Raw genomic sequence first — 23204 nt, 5'->3', positions numbered from 1 at the left:
TGGGATGGGAGCCTAAGGATTTTCATTGGCTATTTGTTTTCAATATATAAGTCAAGTGTTGACAATTTTGTAATATTTTCTGAGAAGACTGGGGGTATACTTCCCATAACGATGATTGTTGAAAATAATTCTGTAGGTGTCTGGCTGGCCGAGTTCTTGTTGGAATTATTATTTTAATGTTGCTCAGGTTTCACTGTACTATATCATTAATTAATGTGTTAGGGCACTTAGAGACTTGGCTAGGCATCTTTTTATCATGTTAAATCTAAATAAACAAAAATTAAAGAATATCAAGAAATAAATTGAGGAATTTTTCCACTATTTGGCAATCATTGTTAGAGCTGTGTGAGGTTTTTTGTTTGTCTGTTTGTTTTTTCAAAATTGAAAAATTCCAGTTCTGAAATTTATCAATTTCTAAATTGGAAAGGTATGATTTTGACATTTACAGTTTTGAAATAATAATTCCATTCTGCAAAAAAGGTGATTGGGACTATAGAAAATATATATACTGTTGTGAAACGTAATGGATTGGGCCACTGATAGAAAAGTTTCCAATTCTCAGAAGGAAACAGAGGGCTATTGAGTTCAGTATGTTAAAAAAAAAAAAAGAGAGAGAGAGAGAGAGAGAGATGATAAAATAAAGGGCCATAGAGTTCAAACAATCCTTTTATCTACTTAATGCCAAAATCTGCAAACATAGGAAAATTCATGTGACTCAGCCTGGATCTGTCTGGGTTACACAAGAAATAAATTTGCCGTCTATACGTTGCTTCTCCTTTAACAGGAATAATTTGCTTATATTTTCAGAATAACTTTTTCTCAAATAAAACATCTACTGAAGTAATATTATTTAATATGGATGTTAAAGTGAGAGAGATATGAAAAAATGTGACTGAAATTAAGTTTCAATGCTTGAAAGGCCTAGAACTATTCAATCACACTAGTCCTTGGCACGATTCTGCTCCAGGGATGGTGCAGCTATGCGTTGCCCATTACCCAGGGAAGATTGTACAGTTACTGTCTAGCCCTTTACTATTATGGGGAGGATAGTACCGAATTTAGGCTCTGATTCAGCACAGTATTTAAGCTTGTGTCTAAAATTAAGAATGTAAGTAGACCCACTGAAGTCAAGTGAGCTTAGAGTTAAGCATGTGCTTAAGAACCATGCTAAACTGAGGTATTCATATTCATGAAAGACAGCTCTGGATACAGAAGTCTTCTATTTTACGACAGAATAAGTACAGCACAGGCAAGGGCACTGCAAATCTCCTCATACTGTTTACACCAAGGTGTCTCAGCTCTAACTTAGAGAGAGAACGTCTTGAGGTGAGAAGGTTGCTCATTCTTCTTGCCCCGACAAATCCTGGCCTTTTTCAGGCTCCCAGGGAGGATGACAAAATGGAGATAATACTTATGTAGCACTTTCATCCATCCAAGGATCACAAAGTGATTTAGGAACATTAATGAATAAAGAAAAGGAAGCTGTAATTTTGAACGTATTTAAAATGCAATTAATCAAGCACATAAAAGAGGATCATGTAACAAGTTGTGAATGCTAGGCAGAAAGGGAGATAGGCCTTGACTGGACACATGATCTACTTCTGAATTCATCATTCCTGATGTCGCTATTACTTGTTAGAATGTCGAGGGGAGATTTACAAAGGCGCAGAGGTGGCTAACTCTCATTGACTTTTAATGGTAGTTGAACCCTTAACACCCCTTTGTGCCTTTGGAAATCTCCCCTCAATGCCATTAAAACATATTACAGAGCGTTTTGTTCAAATCTACTCTTGAGTTGGTTGTTGAGTCTTGCTCCATGAATTTTTATTGATATCCAAATAGCAGTTTGAACTATTGTAAAATATTTGTAATGTGCCCAATCAATGGGAAAAGTCATATGCTACCACAGCAAGCATTTGAACAGAGCAAAGTCTAGTCAAAATGACTGGTCTAAGGGAATCAATGCAGGTAACATTTACTGCATACATTTAACATCACTTCTGCTTCATCAATGTTAAATCCAATACAATGGCTATTAAAAACCCCAGCAAATGCTGCTCTCACTGCTCTTACCAGTGTACATTCATAGTAACCCAATTGGATTTATTGGAGTTGCTTCCTATTTGCAATAGTACAACTAAGACCAGAAGATGGCTCAAAGAAGTTACTAGTATATAGTGTAAGTAAGTTTATGATGATTGATTTGTCTTTCCTTCTTAGGAAGCATAAAGGCAACACTTAATTCCTAATGCTCTCTAATCAAGGAAGTTCATGGTTCCTTAATTATCATCAAGGTTTTATTTAATTGAAATCACACATGCAACAACAAATTAGGGGAAGTATTCTGTGAAGATTCTGTAATGCCTGAATGATCTTGACATAACAAATGCAACAGCAGGGATCACTCTGGAAATAAAAGTAATGGTACTTTATTTAAGCTCTACCCACAATACAAAACCCTTATTTAAGTCCAGCTGCATATTTCTGCTAAAACGGTCAGCATCAAAATATGTAAGCATTAGACTCCACAGTGAACTACCTGAGAAGAATGCAGGAAATTCACATCTATCTTGCAACTAACGGGTCTAATTTTGTTTTTGGTCTAACTCCTCTGAAGTCAAAGACTTGCACCAGGGACAAATTTGGCCTATCTACTCACATTAACAAGGTTATCTGTCAATTACAACCATAAGACCCCAGTCCCCTAATGGAAACTTAAATTCTACAGAACAGCGAGCACTTATTTCAGTCCAAAACAAACAAAATGCAAGCCACTTACAAATCCACTTAGCTCAACATGAGGCATGACATCCCCAAAATGCACCACAGAAATACAGAATACCAATTTTGGAATGAGATTAATGGGCCTTTAAACACCAATAGTGATGATGAAAGAGCATTTGTTAGTCCTGCCGCATCTGAGACACATTGGTTGCATGAATGAAAGTTTAAATCCAGCCACTGATTAGCTGAAGTGCTTTAATGAAACTTGGAAATATCCCTTTAACTTGTTCATCTCTCTCCCAGCCTTGTTCTTGGATGAGGGAGGGGCCTGACTGTGGAATGAACGTTTGAGAGAAATCAGACAATTCCTCTATAATTGGATTATTTGTCCTTTTCCAATGAGAGGCTACCAGTGACCATGCATCTACTAGCAGACAAGAAATGAAGAATTAATTTTCTTTTGTGTGCCCATTTCTGCTAGGAAACACCAGGACTGGAGGATTAACCAAGAATCATTTGGATGGTTCAGAAAAAATATGGGTGGTAAAACAGATAGAGGACAAAAAGATATTTAGATATTTAGTTATATTGTATTCAATACTCAGACAAAGTACATTCACCTGCAAAAAACCCTGCATAGTGTCAAGTTTTTTGAATATTAATACTTAATAGACATGCCTGGACTGTTAAACACATGTAATAAGAGATTTCCCTCTATTTAATAAAAACACTAGAAATGCCATGTAATGATACTCACTCTGCAATATGCTAACACACTGTTAAATTATGACTTAATTCTTGCGCAATGTCTCTTTAAACAAAAGCTCGCTGAGGTAATGATTTTTTTTTCTGACAGCAAACCATTTGTAAACCTATTAATACTTCCTAAATAAATAAAAAGAAAACAAAACAAACAAGAAATCAGACTAATCAAGAGTCTGACAGATGACACTGCAAGAACTTCCTCTTTGATAAAGCTTTTTCTTCAAAACAAAGTGGCATATACTAAAGGTATTTCTCCTCCCACCCCACCCTAATCCCAAAATTAAAAAAAGGAGAAAGAAAAAGAAAAAAGCCCTATCTCAAAGCAGAGTTTTCTAAAAATGGGAATGGAAAAGAGCTGAAGACTCCATGAATTCACATCCACCAGGGACCTTGCAATGGAAATCTAATTAACATGGGAAGTGTTCAGACACAGTAACGATGGGCCATAGCCCCAAGCCCTACGATAGATAGATTTTGACATGCACTCTTGGCAATCTGATATCTGAATATTTTCCAGTTTGATTAATATAGGGAATAAGTGGATACCTGAGTCTAGCTGATGGTCTTCATATTCAACAATTCCTACTGAGTAAGTCTCCCAGTACGAAGTATCCAATTGAGATCAGTGCTACCTGAGAGATCTCCAAGTGAAGATTTTCAGTATCTTCATAGAGCTCCCCAGACTTTTTACTCTGATGGCAAATTCCAACTTCACTGGACAGTGATTGTTGGCAGTGAGCAATTATCAGCTGTTGACCAAGACACAGGTCTCCTAATATGCTTGTGTGGAGGAAAATCCTCATTCTCTGTAATGCTGTTTGCTTACAGTACTGTACATAGCCACTTCAAAAACTTGCTGACAGGGATATCTCCCTTTTTCAGCACTGCAAGTCACACTAGCCTGTTGACGAACACACTGAAGTATCAATTATGTGGAACAAGAGAGATGTACATTTTATATGTTTTAATCTCTCTCTCCCTCTCTCTCTCTCTTTTTTTTTTAAACTGGTCAGGTTCTTGTTGCTCTTCCTTGCCAAAAGTTGTCTGTTTGCCAAAACAGAACAGCTTGATAGAAACAGGCGAGCAAAATACAGAGATCACAGCACATCACTGCTCATCTTCCAGCAGTCCTGGAAACAGTGGGTAAAATATGTGAGAGTTGAAAGAGACTGAGGGAAACTCTAGGATCTTAAAAAAACAAACAAAAAAAAAACCCCTGAACATTAACAAGACTTAAGTGAACCAGTAAACTTCACTAAAAATCAAGGCTTTCTACAGTTACATGTATTACTGACCTGTTCCCAGCAAAAGGGTGGACTGTGATAACTTTTCTTCAAGACAAAAACAATGCTGAAAAATCAATCATTGACAGAAGCACAACTCACTTTTAAAAAAGAATTATAGACATTTTCTAGGATAAATTGTCTAGCTGCCTGCGTGTTTTGATTTATGTGTCTATCTATATTGAATGAAACCTCATCAGTAATATTCTGAGCCACCAAGCTCCATTGTGTATTCAGCTACATTATTCTACAAATGCCCCAGTTTGCCAGGAACAGTTTGTTCAATGGTGAACAAAGGATACCTGCTGATTTCCTATTTTACTGAGTCATTCAGTCCAAAGTATCAGAGCACTGGCAGAAAGCAGGAGCAGTGGAGCAGCTGAGAAGAAGAACAGAGCTGCTGTGTCCAGTAGTTCTTTGAGAACACGCTATTATTTGATTGTAGGAATTGTGTGAAATGATAGGGGTCCACTTTTTAATCATGCGACAATGTCATACTCTTTATCTAAAAGAGGAATGAGTTGTGCATTTTCACATCAGTTGAACTAAAGCATTATTTTGCTGTTCAACACGAATGGATAGCTTTGGTTCCCAAGCAAAGTGACTGACCCAAATTCTGCCCTCAATTTACATCTCTTCAGCAACATTGATTCCACTATAAACAGGATTTAAGTCAGTCAGTGGATCATGAGACCATATTTAATCCTTATTTACAGTGATTTAAGTCTGGACCAACTCTGCTGAAGTGAGAAAGTGACCTCCACCTAAAGCTGCATAAGGGTAAATAATGTTACTCTGCCACTTACATCCACTTTCTGACCAATTTACACTCATCGTGAAACTTACTCCAGACTTTAGGTCATCCAAAGATCTAGTCCAGAGACTTCTGTCACGGTTCAACTCATACCAGATTTGATTTTTGCTCAGCACTACCACCTTCTTAGTAGCATATTTCCTTCTTCAGATACACAATCTGTTCTACATACAATCATATGCTCATTTATCCACTCAATCTTTGTCAAGCCATTAGTGTCCACTTTTTCAGCAATGAGGCCACAAAGTTGACACATAACGGAAGCTTCCATACCAATGAGTCCCAATTAATATCTGGTAATTTCCTTGTATTATGTCTGCAGAAATTTGCTTGAGATCAGATTTTAAAGAATATATTCAAGTTACAATCTGATGACTTCTGCCTAATATCTTCTCCCGGAATTTTCTCTCTTCTACGGCTTCTCTTTCTACTTCTTGCATTTTACCATCATATGAAACTATAGAGGTGATTACTACATGATCATAGAAAGAAGAATTTGTTTTATTTTACTTATATAATTTAAATGAAGTTTGATTCAATTGTGATGACAAAAATCTCATATATATTAATCAGAGATATAAAGAGATCATTAAGTCATTACAAAGTTTGTAATCTCGCAGACAACTGATTCAATTTCATGTAACTGAATTATCCTTGATGTTACAAATACATTCATAACCTAGTCTGAATGTGATACACAGAAGATAGTACACTGGGGACTGATTCTGTACCTTTTTTACTTATGCTGAGTACGGCTCTTAATTCCTTGATGTAGGGCAGGATTCTAGCAAACAGCAGGACCTTATTCCACAAATGGAATACCAATGGAGTAAAGGTACTACTCACCATGAGTAAGGGTGACAGAATTTGGTGTGCTAAAAAGAAAGCAAATGGGACCTTTGTTTCTGCCATTTGATACCAAATTCTGGGGAGAAGAACAGAGCTGCCCTGCAACTGAGGATCATAAATGTTAAGAAATAGATCCTATATACCCAGACTGTGCTGCTTCTGCTGTCTAGCAGAAAGGCATACTTCTGGAGGCAGCCTGAAATCAACAAGCACTTGTTGCGAGGCAGCCGATACCTCACTTTCTGCAAATTTTTGTTATTATTATTTGCTTGTATTATCATAGTGCTTAGGAGTACCATGGACCAAGACCCCATTGAGCAAGCCACTGCACAAGAACACTTGCATTTTTATTTGGTGTGCAGCATCTGATGCCAAGTGACTGCATGTCTGGGTGACATTTCTGGTATAATATGCAGTCAGATTTTCATCAGAAGTATCTGCTTAACTTTTTCTGTAAATTTCCTGCAGACATTCTGAGCCAAGTCTACAGTTCTCACCCAGTCTTCACTCTGGTAAAAATCCCTCTGAATTCAATTTCCCCAGTTTTGTTCCCACAAGAGTTTGGCCATTGAATTCAGTGGGAGCAAGACTGGGGCCAATAAGACTAAATATGGAGTGCAGTTTTTGGTGAACTGTTACTAAAAAAGCTCAGACTAACGATTGTCGGTGGTGGCTAGCAGGCTTCTTGCAGAGTCCTTTTGTTATTACGAGTGGGTTAAGGTAAAATATCATTGTAAACAATCATGCACTTGTTTTATTAGGGCTATTATTGGGCAAGATAATGTATGACTCATGATTGTGTGTTCACAGAACACAGGGACGGAATAGAGAGCCCCCACCTAAGGACCAGGAAGAATTTCAGTCCTTGTGCTCCGACAAGAGCAAGGCCAGCTTCACATCTAATCTACTGGGGAAAACAGCATCCCAAAGGGATCAGGGAGAAACAGAGAGGAGGCAGGCTATGGGTCCACCTCACCCTGTGCTCTAGCTTGAGGTGTAGGTCCAATATACAGGGGGAGTAAACTGCATCCCACAGACGGATATAGAAGTAGGCATGTTTCCCTGTATTCCAGAGAAGCCAGCACAGAGTGAAGGTGGGTTTTGTGTGATGAAATATGCATTATTTGATAAAAATCATTTGTTTTTACATGGACAGAGTAAGATTTATGATGTACTTTAGTCTTCGTGTCCTTGCTTTTAAGCACTTGGGTTCTGTAAACGATGAGATAGCTAAATACATTGCTGTCACTCAGCAACTTCAATTGATTTATGACACCAAGGTTTTCTGTTTTGGGAATTTCTATGTAATTAAGTTAAGACATATACAAGATCTGCCTTGGAAATGTTAAACTGCAATCCAAATGGAGTATCTACATTATATTAGTGAATTTCCTATAGTATAGTAGTAGGGTAGAAATTGATAATAGGGAACTGTATTTTTATGTTTTCTAGTCTTCTGCCTTAGCTGCAATTCAAGGGTTTGATAATTAAAAATCCTCAATGTTGGCCTCACTTTGCTGCCATTGAATTTAATACTAAAATGTGGTTGGCTTCATTGCAGCAGTTAAGCCAGCACTCAGCACTTCTGAAAATCTCAGTTCACCGTGATTAAATTTTCATTTATAATTAGAAATAGACCTAAATCAAATACTGTGGCGGTGAGCACCTCCAGTCTTAGGAGATATAAGATCTGACTGGGACGTGGATCCTAACATTGTGACGTGATTGGGTTGAAAAGCACTATCGGAGAGCTAGATATCATTATTTATTGTTAACAAGAAGAAGAAGAAGATACAATGTGCCAAACCAACCCTCCAGAAGTGAACAGCCAGAACTCAAGGGACGTTCCAGATTCAAACTTTGCAGCCTAGGCACATAGCAGTAATAAATACTTACACAGTGGTGGACTTTTTCAAAGTGCCACACAAACATTCACTAATATCTTAGGTTTCAGAGTAGCAGCCATGTTAGTCTGTATTCGCAAAAAGAAAAGGAGGACTTGTGGCACCTTAGAGACTAACAAATAACAAAATAACAAATTTTGTTAGTCTCTAAGGTGCCTCAAGTACTCCTTTTCTTTTAACTAATATCTTAGTTTCTGATGGGTGTATTCTTCCCCAAATGCATGGTTGAAATCCGAGGATCCCTCACATATTGCAAAAATCCCATATTGTAATATAGTACCTGTAAAATATGTCCTAGTTATTACTGCACTTTGTGGCCTATATGCAGGTTCATTGATCAGACAGACATGAGGACTCTACAGAATGCAGCCAAGATTTTTAAAAAGCAGTGCTGAAACTTGGGCGTCTGTGTTTGCACTTAGACACCTAAATAAGAAGCCTGATTTTACAAAGTTAATGAGAGCTGCTGTGTGCTCAGGACCTTCAATAATTAAAGCACTTACCCAGGTGCCTAAATGCACACTAAGAACCCTAACTTTAGGGATTTTTTTAAAAAAATCTTGACCTATAAGTCCCCAAAGGAACCCCTCTTTGATCATTTATGGCAGCAGAGTGCAAAACTGTGAAACTTGGAATCAAATGGAGCTGCTGAACATGCAGCAGCCCTCAGCGTCAGACTACTGATTTAGGTGCCTCACTATGGGTTTAGGAATGTAACTTTAGTCACCCAACTTTGAACAGTTTCTTCATAATGTGTTAACATGACATGAAAATACACAAGATTACTCGATATGCTGCCAACAGCCAAAGGAGAAGCGTTTATATGAAGTTCAGATTCCCTCAGTGCAGGCTTGAGTCTGCAGCCCTTCCTTCCCAGTCAATGAGGGTAAGATGCGCAGAATCAAGCCCTGAGCTAGCACGCTTCTGGTTGCTGAGTCATTCAGATTGCCCCACTCATTTACAGGAGCAGCTTTCAGCTGCTGAAGGGTTGCTAATGTGACCCAGGGATGAGCAATGTTTGGATGTCCCTGGTGTAGTTGGAGGACAAAAATGCTTAAATGTCTTTTTAAAATTAAATGGAATGCGAGCAAGACATTATTACAATTGAGAGTGCCCATAAATTAGATGTGTTTGCTTTTGCAATGGCCTGTAAGAGTTTGCAGTGTACCTAAGAGCGAAGATGTAATAAGTCTTTGAATGGTAACGGACGTCTTAAGAAACAGTAAGTTTAAAACATTGATTTTTCTATTAACCCAAAACGATCAATTTAAAAAACCCTGACGAAATCTCATTAACCCTAAATCATACTCACATAAACCCTCTCTGCTAACTTACTGTACTACCTTAATGGAACTATATATATTTAGGTGAAGAGAAAGGCAATATTTTTCTTAGTAGGGATGCTGCAAGAGGAACACAATATTTTCCCTAACATTTTCCTACCATTTTAAACCAACCCTTCTCATTTGTTAAGGTTTTCCTATCACACTTTTCTCTTGGGTTCTACATGAAGCCTGCAGTTTGAAATTGACTTGTTCAGATTCCTGAAGATTTGTTGCAGCAATTTATTGTACCCTTACTGCAGTGAGAAACAGTCTCTTTCTGCAGAGCAGATGGTCCTGTAGACTCTAAGCTATTTGGGATAGAAACCTTGGATTTGATTCTAAGCAATGCTAGTGGAGTAATGCTGTTGTCTTAAAAGTGTCATAAGTGAGATAAAAGTGGTGTAAATGAGATCAGATTCAGGACCTTTTATTTATTATTTTGTACTATGGTAGCACTTAGAAGCCCCAGGCATGGTTCATAGAATCATAGAATCATAGAATATCAGGGTTGGAAGGGACCTTAGGAGGTCATCTAGTCCAAGCCCCTGCTCAAAGCAGGACCAATCCCCAATTAAATCATCCCAGCCAGGGCTTTGTCAAGCCTGACCTTAAAAACTTCTAAGGAAGGAGATTCTACCACCTCTCTAGGTAACGCATTCCAGTGAAAATTTTTTTCCTAATATCCAACCTGAACCTCCCCCACTGCAACATGAGACCATTACTCCTTGTCCTGTCATCTTCTACCACTGAGAATAGTCTAGAACCATCCTCTTTGGAACCACCTCTCAGGTAGTTGAAAGCAGCTATCAAATCCCCCCTCATTCTTCTCTTCTGCAGACTAAACAATCCCAGTTCCCTCAGCCTCTCCTCATAAGTCATGTGTTCCAGACACCTAATCATTTTTGTTGCCCTTCGCTGGATTCTCTCCAATTTATCCACATCCTTCTTGTAGTGTGGGGCCCAAAACTGGACACTGTACTCCAGATGAGGCCTCACCAATGTCGAATAGAGGAGAACGATCAAGTCCCTCGATCTGCTGGCTATGCCCCTACTTATACATTCCAAAATGCCATTGGCCTTCTTGGCAACAAGGGCACACTGCTGACTCATATCCAGCTTCTCGTCCACTGTCACCCCTAGGTCCTTTTCCACAGAACTGCTGCCTAGCCATTCGGTCCCTAGTCTGTAGCGGTGCATGGGATTCTTCTGTCCTAAGTGCAGGACCCTGCACTTATCCTTGTTCAATCTCATCATATTTCTTTTGGCCCAATCCTCCAATTTGTCTAGGTCCCTCTGTATCCTATCCCTACCTGCCACCATATTTACCACTTCTCCTAGTTTAGTATCATCCGCAAATTTGCTGAGAGTGCAATCCACACCATCCTCCAGATCATTTATGAAGATATTGAACAAAACCGGCCCCTGGACCGACCCTTGGGGCACTCCACTTGATACCGGCTGCCAACTAGACATGGAGCCATTGATCACTACCCGTTGAGCCTGACAATCTAGCCAACTTTCTACCCACCTTATAGTGCATTCATCCACCCCATACTTCTTTTACTTGCTGACAAGAATACTGTGGGAGACCATGTCAAAAGCTTTGCTAAAGTTAAGAAACAATACATCCACTGCTTTCCCTTCATCCACAGAACCAGTAATCTCATCACAGAAGGTGATTAGATTAGTCAGGCATGACTTTCCCTTGGTGAATCCATGCTGACTGTTCCTGATCACTTTCCTCTCATGTAAGTGCTTCAGGATAGATTCCTTGAGGACCTGCTCCATGATTTTTCCGGGGACTGAGGTGAGGCTGACTGGCCTGTAGTTCCCAGGATCCTCCGTCTTCCCTTTTTTAAAGATTGGCACTACATTAGCCTTCAAGACAGCTAGACTGTACAAATGAATAAGTAAGAGATAGCCCTGTCCTTCCCCTTGTGGGAAGTAGTAGACCATCCCCTATTGGCCTTTGACTTCTTGGCCGGGCCCATGGACGGGGATCGGTGCTGTTAGGGTGCTAGCCTGGGACTCAGAAGTGTTGGTTCTGCCACAGACCTGTGTGTGACCTTGGGCAAGTCATTTAGGCATCCTGTGCCTCACTTCCTCATCTGAAAAATGGGGATGATGTGGGTATTATAGTAGTGCGGGTAATAAAATTATCTAAAATATATAGTTAAATTCCAGCAATGCCTTGGCTGATCAATTGTGGTAAGGCCAGATGCTTCTGATGTGCATAGATATTGCCCTCTGGTGGAGGTCTAGTCCTCACAACAAAGGTCTAAACTCTTGGTACCAGCTCAGCAACTTCTCATTAGTCTGGTTTCCCTCAGGTTCAACATGCCTCCTTATTCAGCCAGGCTTCAACTGTCTACAAGGAACCTGTCCCTCAACCTTTTACCTGGACCCATCTTCTCAACTGTGCCATTAGTCTTTACTCTTTCTCAGAGGATCAGTTTGAGAAGGATTCAAGGATCCGTCTATCAGTTCCTCCTCTTGTGAGAATATAAATATTCTCTCTTTTCCCTCTATCTCTGCTGCTCCCCAGCCTCTTGTTCTCTTAGCAGCACCAAGAAAATGCACTTCAACCCACAGTGCTTGCTCTGCCTCACAGCTTTCCCCTTTCTGCACTTCTTGGCTCTTTCTCCCATCACTGCTACTCTGATTGTCTGCCAGAACAGGGGGAAAAGGACAGTGTGACTTTATTTCAAGAACTTATCCATGATATATACAGTAATAATAATACTTAGCACTTAGCATTTTTCATCCTCAAAGCACTTTACAAGCATTAAATGATTAATTCTCACAAACCCCTCCTGCAAGGAAGGTAGAAATCATTATCACAATTTAAAAGATGGGGTAGCCGGAGAGGTCAGGTTACTTGCCCAAGGTCATAGAAGGAGTTAGTACTAGAGCTGCCGTTAGAATTCAGATGTTCCTGGATCATAGACCTCTAGCTCATAACACCTCTCTATTATTTAGGTTTGAGCCTAAACTACAAAGTTTCGATTCAGATTTAAACTGTCCCAAAATTTGGTGGAAGAATCAAATCCATATTTTTGACTTGGTTGAATTTACCGAGACACTAACTGCAAATCTCAGATCTGGATTCAAATCTAGATTTAGATTCAAACTGTCCTGAAGTTTTGACATGTTTGGTTCCATGTTTTTATTTCAGTTCATTTTCATTTCAGTATTTATATCAGTTCAGTGTGGGGCTCATAGCCCAAAGGCCAGATTTCTTTACTTCATTTGGATTGCAGGTAGCATGATCACAAATTAAAAAGATTCTAAAGGTCCTGTTGTTTCTTCTGAAGATTGGTATCACTGTACCCATTCCAAAAATTATGGCTCATCGCACAATGTTTGACCTGAATTTACTAGTTTGTTCACTTACTGCTCCTTCTCTACTGAAATACTTTACTCTTCACAACCATTAAGTGGAATCAGACATTTCAAACTGCACCACCTTTTATTACAGAACTTCCCCCCTTCCTCTGCCCCAAAGATGTCCCCGGTATAAGATCCTGACCATAGGTCATATTCTCTAAGCTCATATATTTTCAATCACCATATCCTATCAAAACACTCTTTTACATATAAAAAGCAGGCAAACTGGCAATAAGCACCATTAAAAGAATTACGAAAACTGCTGTAGATCAGGAGGGTTTTCACGGTTTCACTAGAGCAAATGGAAATTTGCATTATATTATTATGTCAGTGTGACTTCCCTAAATGTATTCCTTTATTCCTGCCCAGTATACACTACTATTGCACAGCAAGAAATGTCTTTGTTTTTCCTGCCATAGCTGAAGAAAGCTATCAAGGGACGTACCCATTTTCAGCAGAGTTTTATCTTGCATTCCCATGGTCCTATGTTGTGATACTTCTGGGAACAACCATGACTTTTTGTTCAGATTGGAATCATTTCACTTCTTTTAAGTATTGCTTATTTATTTATTTTAAAGTACAGCCATACCAGGCAATATCTCTTGTATTACAAAGTAACATTTCCCTTTTAGGCTATTTCCTGTGGTGCTAGTGTAACAATTCTTCAAGAAAGCTATGGAAATATCGTATGATATTGAGGACAATTCAAATAATCACTTAAATGCTTAGCATTTGGAATTCTATTCGGATTTCTCCTGAAGGTGCCTGTGTAAAGAACAAAAGCCCCCACATACCCAAAGGATGTGAATCTGCTTGTATAGATTTTCCTCAACAGACATCACTATTTTCATTAAAAATGACAACAACAAAAGAGAGAGAGAGAGGCAGATAAATATTAGCAAATCCCTTAAGGAGAGGTTGCAGATGTTCTATTTTAGTCAGCTTTGTCTCTGTCTTGCTTTGAACTCTTCGCCTCACTCTGCAGCATCACATTTAAACCAACCAAGGACAAAACTCCTACAGAATCAGATGCTTCACTCGAGAAGAATTCCTTCCATTTGAGCTTTCCAATGACCTTCATGTATTCCTTTGCCAATGAACGAGTGTGTGGCTGAAAAATCCTGCTGTTTTCCTTTCCTTTGCTTAGAAACTTTGAAGGAAATAAGGCAAAGTCACTTTCCGAAAGGTTGTAAGTCAAAGGCCCCAAAGGATTCTGCTTTTGTCCTCTGTTATTCAAGGTTGATTAAAATACCATTTTGCCTGAGCAACAGTGTCACAAAATACATACATATATGGTTATTAACCGTAAAACTAATACTCCATGGTTAGGGGCTACAATGGGAGACAAGGCAAGCAAGTGCCGTTCTCAAAGAAATCTAGTTAAAGGTACTGAACAGACTGTATGAAAAGGGGTTGGAGATGTGAATCTGACTGCTTGAAAGTCCACGTGCAACAGAAAAGCATAATAATAATAAAAAGTCTGTCCTGGGTAAGAATGTGTCATGGCACAACACATATTTAACACGGTGGTACATCGCCTCATGATGTGCGGTATAATTTGAAATAGCATAGCCTTGTGGATCTTATTTTTTACCTATCCTCATGAGAAAGCAGCATGTGGACACAACTGGGAAATTCAAAACGCTGCAGTTTACAAAGACCTGAGGTTAAAATGGTTGTGTTTTTGTTGAGGTTTGTTGGTTACTAACTCTATTCTTTTCTTACTTCTATGGTTTTGTTTTTTTTAAAAAAAGACTTATGTTCTTTACATTTTAACATTCCTGCTATGCAATATTTTCCTCTGGGTTTCTAGGGAGATAAGTGGGTTCTGTTTGAAGGTACTCAGATCTCCCACAGGTAATTCAGCACATTGCACGCAATGCTTTAATCTACAGTACTTATTTTCCCCCTTCAACCATTTGAAGATTTCACAGTACCGGATATATGCCTCTGAATCTTCCATTATTCAGATCAGTATAATGATTTCCTCCTTAGCTGTACAGTATGCTCTTTTTTGAAACAAATAGCACAGAGGCTGCTTATAAGTGTTAATGACAGGTTTCAGAGTCACAGCTGTGTTAGTCTGTATTCGCAAAAAGAAAAGGAGGACTTGTGGCACCTTAGAGACTAACCAATTTATTTGAGCATAAGCTTTCGTGAGCTACAGCATCTGATGAAGTGAGCTGTAGCTCACGAAAGCTTATGCTCAAATAAATTGGTTAGTCTCTAAGGTGCCACAAGTACTCCTTTTCTTTTTATAAGTGTTAAGAATTTCCTTCTTCTCACTGGTTTCAGAGTCTTCCATCTGCCCCAAATTTGGAGTCATATAGTATCAAAGTTGATAGCAGCTTTCCAGCCCAGGATAAAAGCTTTTCCATAAGTTAAATACACACAGTGTTATCAGACATTATGCTGGCTTGTTAGATGAGATAATGTGACATGAAGTAACACATAAGAGGAGAGAAAGGAAAACTTTGAAATCAGCTATGTGCTGGCAATCCTGATTACAACAATCCTATCCACAAAATAACATTACAGATAAGAGCAGAAAGAGTTGTTACACACTGTATATTGTATAGCTGATGATCACAGCAATCAGTCTACTGAACTCATACTCTGCAAACTACTTATGAAAGGCCAAGAAAATATTCTTAGATCCTGTGCTTTTATAAACATTTGTTTTATCATCATTGACACAAAAAGTGGAAAGTTAAATGCATAAATATGGGGAGAAATACATAATGAGGCTATATAACCAGGTAGGAATGTTTCTACCATCAGTGGAAGAAAGATTCATAACTCACGAAAGACAAATTGAACAGTGACTCAAAGAGCTCTTTCCTTTCTAAGTGCTGCAGCTCCATTCTCATTATGTATTTATTTTAAAAAATTATTTTCACTGATGGATATTACTTAGGTGGTAAATAATAAACCTTAACAGAATCGATAATGAACTATAAAAGAGCCTTCTTGCTTTGCTGATATTTGGACTATATTTTGGCTGTTTAAGCCACTGCTCGCTTTGGCTTCAATTCAGCAAGGTACTTAGCATGTGCCTAAATTAAGCACATGATTAGTCTCATGGACTGCAATGGATCTACTTGTTAGGCATGTGAGGGACCACTCAGGCACTTAAAGTTATAGATGTGCTTAAGTACCTTGCTGAATTGGGGCTCTTTAGGAGGGACAGCATCACTAAGGGGATCCACAACAGTGGGAGTACCCAGAGGCATTATCCTTCTTCTGGTAGCTTTTACGTGTTTGTGCCGAGCCTACCAAACATGCACTTGATCCTGATTCGGACCTTTGGGCATGCCTGCATTTTGAATATTAAGTAATAATAGCAATAAACAATAATAAATACCCAAAGAAAAATGTCTATGGTATTTCTTACCCATTTGGAAGCAGGAAGAGCTCTCGTTGTCTTGGCTGGATTTCTTGCCTAAGTGAGGACAGAGTTAAAACTCAGCAAGAAGCTTGGGATTTGGTAACATTATTTACAGATGCTTACATTCCTTTCCAAAAGCCAGTGCAAGTTTTTCTGCTCTCAATGTGACCCGAAGTAAAACAAACTGATAGACCTCAGGCCTGATCCTTTTTTCACCAGACTAAAAATCAAAACCCCATCAATGGGGAGCAGGAGCAGTGCTTTTATCAAGATTTTCATACTTCCAATTGCCCAACGCTGAAGCTGCTCTGGCAAATTCAGGGATAAATGGGCGTGGCAGGAGCAGAGGCAGAGGCTCATGAGAAAGTCCTGCTTCCTAATAGTTCTAAGGGCTTTTAAGAGAACACAAAGTGAACTGAGTGTGGAAAGTCAAATTTATGAACTGTCAAATAACATAACCACTATTCAAGCAGATGCAAAGACAGAGAGAGTATCAGGAAACATATCTGAAGTAGGAAGCAGGTTTTTTCCCAAAGGAATGGGTTGGAGAATGTTGAGAGAGGATTTTCTTAAGTTCTCTAATTAATAATTTATTTGAGTCCTTGATGATCATTTTGTCATTATTATTTTGTTATTTAATTAGTGTGCTTACTTACTGCAAATACTATTAGGTGGCTAAATCCTGTAAGTTGCTGAGGAATCTCACAACTCCCATTGACTTCAATTAAAACAAAACACCCTTCTTTTTCCATATATTAAAAACTTTATACAGACACTGTCTGAGTTATTCCTTATGGTAATTATTATGATAGCATAGGAAGAAATTGTGGGGCTGATGAAGATACATCAAGTAGTAAAAGGTTAGTACATATCAAGGGTGACACCTTGACCTTACTGAACTCAGTGGGAGTTTTGCCATTGACTTTAGTGGGCCCAGAATTTCAGCACTAAAAAATTAAAATCACTGGGAAAAATTAAGGCCGCTAGTTTTCTTGTCAACAAAATAAGTATGAAATCATCAACTGTGTTCATTCCCCTCATTAATTTGAAGACTTCTTTTATAGAGATTCACAAAGAGTCTCTTCTTCCCATAGTTTAGGTATGTTTGGGATTATTGTTAGTTAGTATTTTTTGGTAAATATTGACAGTATGCTCAGCATTATACAAGACAAATATCAAGAGTTTAAAAGATGTACAAATAAGACAACACTCATGGGAAGAACCTGAGGAATCTTCTCCCCTTCGTTAAATGATCATTGTTTATTTTTCTTTTTTCTGTTTGTGGACCTTCTGGAAGGAGTGTGGATCAGGACAGATTTGAATGCATGTGGGGGAGGAAGAGGAGGGCAAAGGTGGCTAATGTACTGGGAGAATGTTTCATATAAAGGAGATTACATGAAAGGTATCAAGAGAGACAAAAAGAAATGAATAGGATGTTGATGCCTATCCATCAAATGAATAGGATGTTGATGTTGAGGCCCTGATGGGGGCTGGAGAACTGTGGTACTGTCTTGACACAGGCTCCGGTAGCATGCCAGGTGTACTATCGTTTGGGTGCTATTGATGTTTGATTGGCTAAGGCTATACTTGCCCTAGTACAAGGTGGGACCCAATACGTACTCCCTACCTGCCTTCCACATCACACTTTCCCCAAGCACCCAGAGACCCTGCTTCCCTGGCCCCCACTTTCCTAATGGCACTGAAATGTCACTTCTGGCAGGTCATCACCTTGCTAACCAGAAGGGAAATGAAATGAGTTGGAGAGTCAATGAGACTAGAAGAAATGTGTTACAGATGGCAGAAACTGCAGAGGAGGAGGATTGCTCAGCCACAGTGGTGCGATAGGTGTGGTGGGACAAAGAAAAGGCTACTTTAAAGGACTGGATGGAGCAGGGAGGCATAAGGAGAGAGAAGATGTCAGTAACAAAGTGGATGATTTTGAACTGGACCATGAAATGAATGTGGAGCTGTCTATTGATAGGGTGACGTGTATATTATAATGAATGGGACTGGAGAAAGAAGAGATCTAATTCAGTGTGGCACCAGGGCTCAGAAAAGCAAGCAAAGGCCAAGCTGCTGTCTCTTAAACCACAGAACCTCACTGTCTAACACTGGCCATTCAGCATATTTAATAAAGATCTCTTTATAAAACCCTGCCTGCCTGCCACATTACTTAATACTAATGAAACAATGTAGTCTAATTTCCTTCTACATAGGAGAAGGAGAGAAAGGCCTGAATCAAAAATCCGGATTCAAACAACTTTACATAATCAGATTTTCAAAACCCAGACCTAAATCCAGATCTCAGTCTTTCAAATGTTCCCTGTCTTTATAAAAAGTTGGAATCAAGCCCCTAGATCTGAAATCCCATTGTGTAGAGTATTGAAAACAGATCTAAACTTTGCAACTGGATTCTATCTCCATGAGAAGCTAGTCATCCGCGTTCTGCACATGTGGGAGTCTGCGGAGTTCAGGGGCCCAAAAAGACAGGAATCAAAATGTCAGAAGAGATATGGTTGAGGATTTCAGAAATGGTGGAATTAAAGCAGCACTGTACACAGTGATTGTTGCAGAGGTGATGACAAGCAGTCACAGGTAACAACGGAAGAGGAGATTTATAAGCCATTTCATTACACTTCTCTTCTATCCTTCTCTTCAGTCAAAAGAGAATTTGCTTTTTTTTCTCATTTTGATCTCCACTGATGTTTTTATTTTTTTCCTATTTTTGTTTTCTTCCCCTCATGAAACAACACTGATGAAACAATATGAACCAACTGACCAAAGACACACTGTTTCATGGCTCATGTCGGCAGAGTTATGTGCAATTATAACCATGAGAGGCACGAAGGCTGGGCTGACCCTTGAGTGGTTTATACAAAGACAGAAGATACTTAAGGACAGTGGACACAAGGTAATGAGAGGATTTTTTATTGTATGCGTCTCAGCACTACTAAACTGCAGATTGACCATCGTAGTTCTCCACAGGTGTGTCACAAGGTGTACTTAATCCATTACAACCATTAGATGTGTTTGAAAATATTTCTAATTATAGGGGCATATTCCCTACTGCTGTAAATTCATGCAGCTCCACTCTGAAGTCAAGAGAGCCTCACCAATTTATACCAGCAGGGAACGTGGTCCATTACATACTGCAATAAAGTAAACCCACTCTACCTATCAGCCTTTACATTTCCGTTAAATAAACCAAGATAATATTACAGGGACAAGAGGTAGGGAAATAGGCTTTATTTTTAATACTGTTTTTAGAGGCTGTGATAATAAGGTTAAGGGTTTTTGTGCCTACAGCTATTACATACATTGTATGATTTCAAAGCAACATTTTCTGATAGGCTCTTCTGTGTAACTGAACCTTCATCATAAATTTCCTTGATTATAAGACTGTGTCACTGAACAAATGGCCATCAAATGCCCCTCCACCTACTTCTGATTTCTTGAACTTCAAAATGGAACATTAAGTGCCATTTAGTCACTGACGGTAGCAACACTCCATTTATCAGCCTATTAGGTACAGCTAGTAATGATAATGTGGGTGAATGTAAAATAACAAAAGCCTAGAACTGATGTTTCCCTCTCCCTGCTGAAAGGAATAATTCAGTAATTACTGAGCACGCCTCATTTAGTAGGCTGGATAGAGGACAGGAAATGGGTTATTCAGGGAATTTCAGGGCGGGGGTCTAAATTAAGCACCCACTGTTATATTTTTATCTTTACTAGAGTGCCCTTTTTTATACTGCAAACTTTAATAGCTGACTTTCACTGCTGGAAAGTTCTCTTTCAGGGTCTTCATGTTAGAGATACAAGATTTCTTTTAAGCACTAAACTCAAATTCAGGTATCTACAATGATGCCATTCACCATGTCTAGGCTTTTATGAAGAGCCTGTTGGTATTTTGGGTCTGTCCTCAATTTGATGAATTACCAGGTTGGTTAAGAGTGACATCTATATTGAATGTTTGCCTTCTTTATCTCAACACATTAATAGGGGATCTTTTATTAATGCAGCTTCCATTGGCTGGAAACCTGTTCTATACCCAGCACTGATACTGTATTTTTAAAAATATTGGCCAGATCCTCAGCTGTTGTAAATAAGTATAGCTCATTTTAGTCAATGGAGCTATGCCAATTTATACCATATGTGGATCTGGCACTATGAAATTTTAGTACAGATGTGGCTGTATCAGTTGGAGGCTACAAGTTTGAGTTCTGTGTTCTTATGACCAGAGCTGGCCAGAGAACAACTCTTCCATTTCATGAAGGATTTCAAGATTTCAAAACTTGGCTTCATTTTGAATTGGTACAAAACCCACACATTTCAAGATTTTCTGCCAAGGAAAATTCTGAAAAAAAAAAATTCCATTTCAGTGGGCCAAAAAGTTTCATTTTAATAAAACTGAAACGTTTCAATTCTGACTTTTAAAGTTTTGTACTATATTAAAATATATAATATGATTTTTTTACAAAAATTCAAAATGAAAAGTAATTTCCCAAGTGAAAAATTGAAATGTTTCAGTCAAAAAATTTCAATGTGACATTGAAAAAATCTTCTGTTGTTTTAAGGAAATTTAACCAAAAGCAACACAGGTTCATTAAGCATTTCTATTTTGACAGAACTGTATTTTCTGATGGAAAATGGTTCCATTGACAGTTTTCCCACCAGTTCTACTTATAATTCTATATTTTAAATTATTTCCTCTCATCTTGATTCATTCAGGTTGGGTTATTTCATTTGTAGCTAAGGGTGTCCTTCAGTTCTGGTTCCAACATGCCTAAAAGAGAACCTGGACCAAGTCAAGAAAGTTTCATCAAGCCCATAGATCTCAGTCGGCTACGTAGAAAGAGAAACCGAATCTAGTATTGTTGCTGAACTGAAAAGGGCAATGAATCAACTGCATGATTTGCTTCACATTAGAGACAGTACAGCACAGTGAAAATTGGACAAAAATCTCTATGCAAAAGATCTGTGACTGATTCTTTGCTGTTCCTCCTAATCAGTCAACTTTCTGCACCAAGTCCAACTCTAGAAACCTTGAGATTTAACAAGAATTCAGTTTAGCTTTCCCTTCAGGCTTGGATTTATTTTTATGACTAAGGGAATTTCCAATGAACTCCAGTACTACCACCAGGAAAGTGAGGTTAATTACCACCTCTTGACCTTGTACAGCTTGGCACCAGACCTTTGGCATTTTGAGCTGCAGTGCAGCTCTTACTTCCAATTTTCCAATGTAATCACATAGGCTTCTAGAATATCAATGTGTCACAGACACAGTTTACAGACTCCAGAAATCAATAAGTTTATATTTATTTACAAAAACAATTAAGTTCTCTTTTCCCCAAAAATATAAAAATCTATTACAATCCAAAATATACAACATAAGCCGGATCCAAAGTCTACTGATGTCAGTGGAAAGACTCCCACTGACTTCAAATGGGCTTTGGATCAGGCCTAAATGTGTAAACTTCTGACTTTATAGAGTATTGGTTTCTTTGAGCAAGAGCAACATATGTCACATTCTAATCTGATTCCCTACCCTCCAAATAAACACACAATATTTCAATATTTTTAGACTAAGAAGAATCCTGTAACAAATCACACATAATATTTCTCTCTCATTTTGTAATTTCACAGTAAAAATTCAAAGTAAAAGTCTTTGTAATAACATTCCTACATTAGCAGATGAAATAACTGAAAACCTAGCAAACAGTGGGTGCACTTAGAAAGTTTTTAACAGTGAGTGATCTTACTGATTCTACCAGTGTATCCCTCTTTAAGCACAGGAAGTATCTCAAAAGCTGGCAGACTCTTTTAAAACAGAAGTAAGTTTTTAAGCACAATGTCCGTACATTTAATTGTGTTATGAGAACAGCATCAAAGGGTTTTGGAGTCCTTCTAGTGGAAAGCATAGTTAAGAAGTACAAAAACCTATAAGCAGCAATTAATATTGGCCCTAAAATAATCGAGAGTGGCTAGATTAAGGTGTGATAATCTCTGATCTTGTTTAATTGATCTCGTCCCTTCTCGGTAAACCTTCCATCCCCCCCCCCCCCCCCCCCACCATTTGTCAGAAGAATTATTCCACGTAAAGGGCAGAAACATAGAAAGGAAAATATAAAAGGGGAAAAGAGTGCAAGAGGCTTTTTTTAAAAAATGCAGAAATAAGCTATTCGTAACGGCACCCTAATTTTTTATACTGATACAATTTGCAATTTCAAATGCAAGAAGGAGAATATAACAGACACACACACACACACACAATACCCCCTAACCTCTTCCATGTGTCTAAGCATGTGTAAAGAACTCCCTCTTTGCCCAAAGAAAACCACCAAGGTATCAGGTTCAGAACTCCTGGTGCTCTTTCTTCTTAGTAGCAATATTTTTCAAATCGAGAGTCACTGCTACAGTGAAATGGAAAAGATAAACTCCTTGGCATAATCAAACCCCCAGCCACATAAATTACTGTAATCATCAGTTGGTTGATATCAACCTGGGGTCTCCTATTGAGTTGTACATTCAAGAATCTTACCAGCAAAAGTTCAGCTCCTGCAATCAGGTCTGTGTGGCCAGACCCTTACACTTATGTGGAATCCCATTGAAATCATGCACGGGTTCCTCAGCACAGATCTGATTGTAATACTAGGGCCAAAAAGACAGACAGAGATAAGACAAGAAGCAACAGAGGACTCAAAGGAATGTATTAACATAGGGAATATATTATTATATCCAACCTTCTTCTCTTGTTGTATAGTG

The 23204-nt window shown here is 38.6% G+C and overlaps 1 protein-coding gene across 4 annotated transcripts in view; it reads right to left on the bottom strand.

The window, feature by feature from the left end:
• LOC140910243 (alcohol dehydrogenase 1-like) overlaps positions 1–23204 on the bottom strand; it is a 356071-nt gene that overhangs the window by 182724 nt on the left and 150143 nt on the right. For 2 of the 4 annotated variants that reach the window (XR_012158494.1, XM_073340735.1), the window contains exon 1: positions 4036–4117. The exons of the other annotated variants lie outside the window; for them this stretch is intronic. The gene's annotated coding sequence lies outside the window, so the exon portion shown is untranslated. Of the gene's footprint in view, positions 1–4035; positions 4118–23204 lie in introns of those variants that run through there. 4 annotated transcript variants of the gene reach the window in all.

This window comes from Lepidochelys kempii, chromosome 4 (genome assembly GCF_965140265.1).
Source record: "Lepidochelys kempii isolate rLepKem1 chromosome 4, rLepKem1.hap2, whole genome shotgun sequence".
NCBI classification, from domain to species: Eukaryota; Metazoa; Chordata; order Testudines; family Cheloniidae; genus Lepidochelys; species Lepidochelys kempii.
The sequence above is the reverse complement of the archived record's forward strand: the minus strand, read 5'-3'. Positions and strand labels throughout refer to the sequence as shown.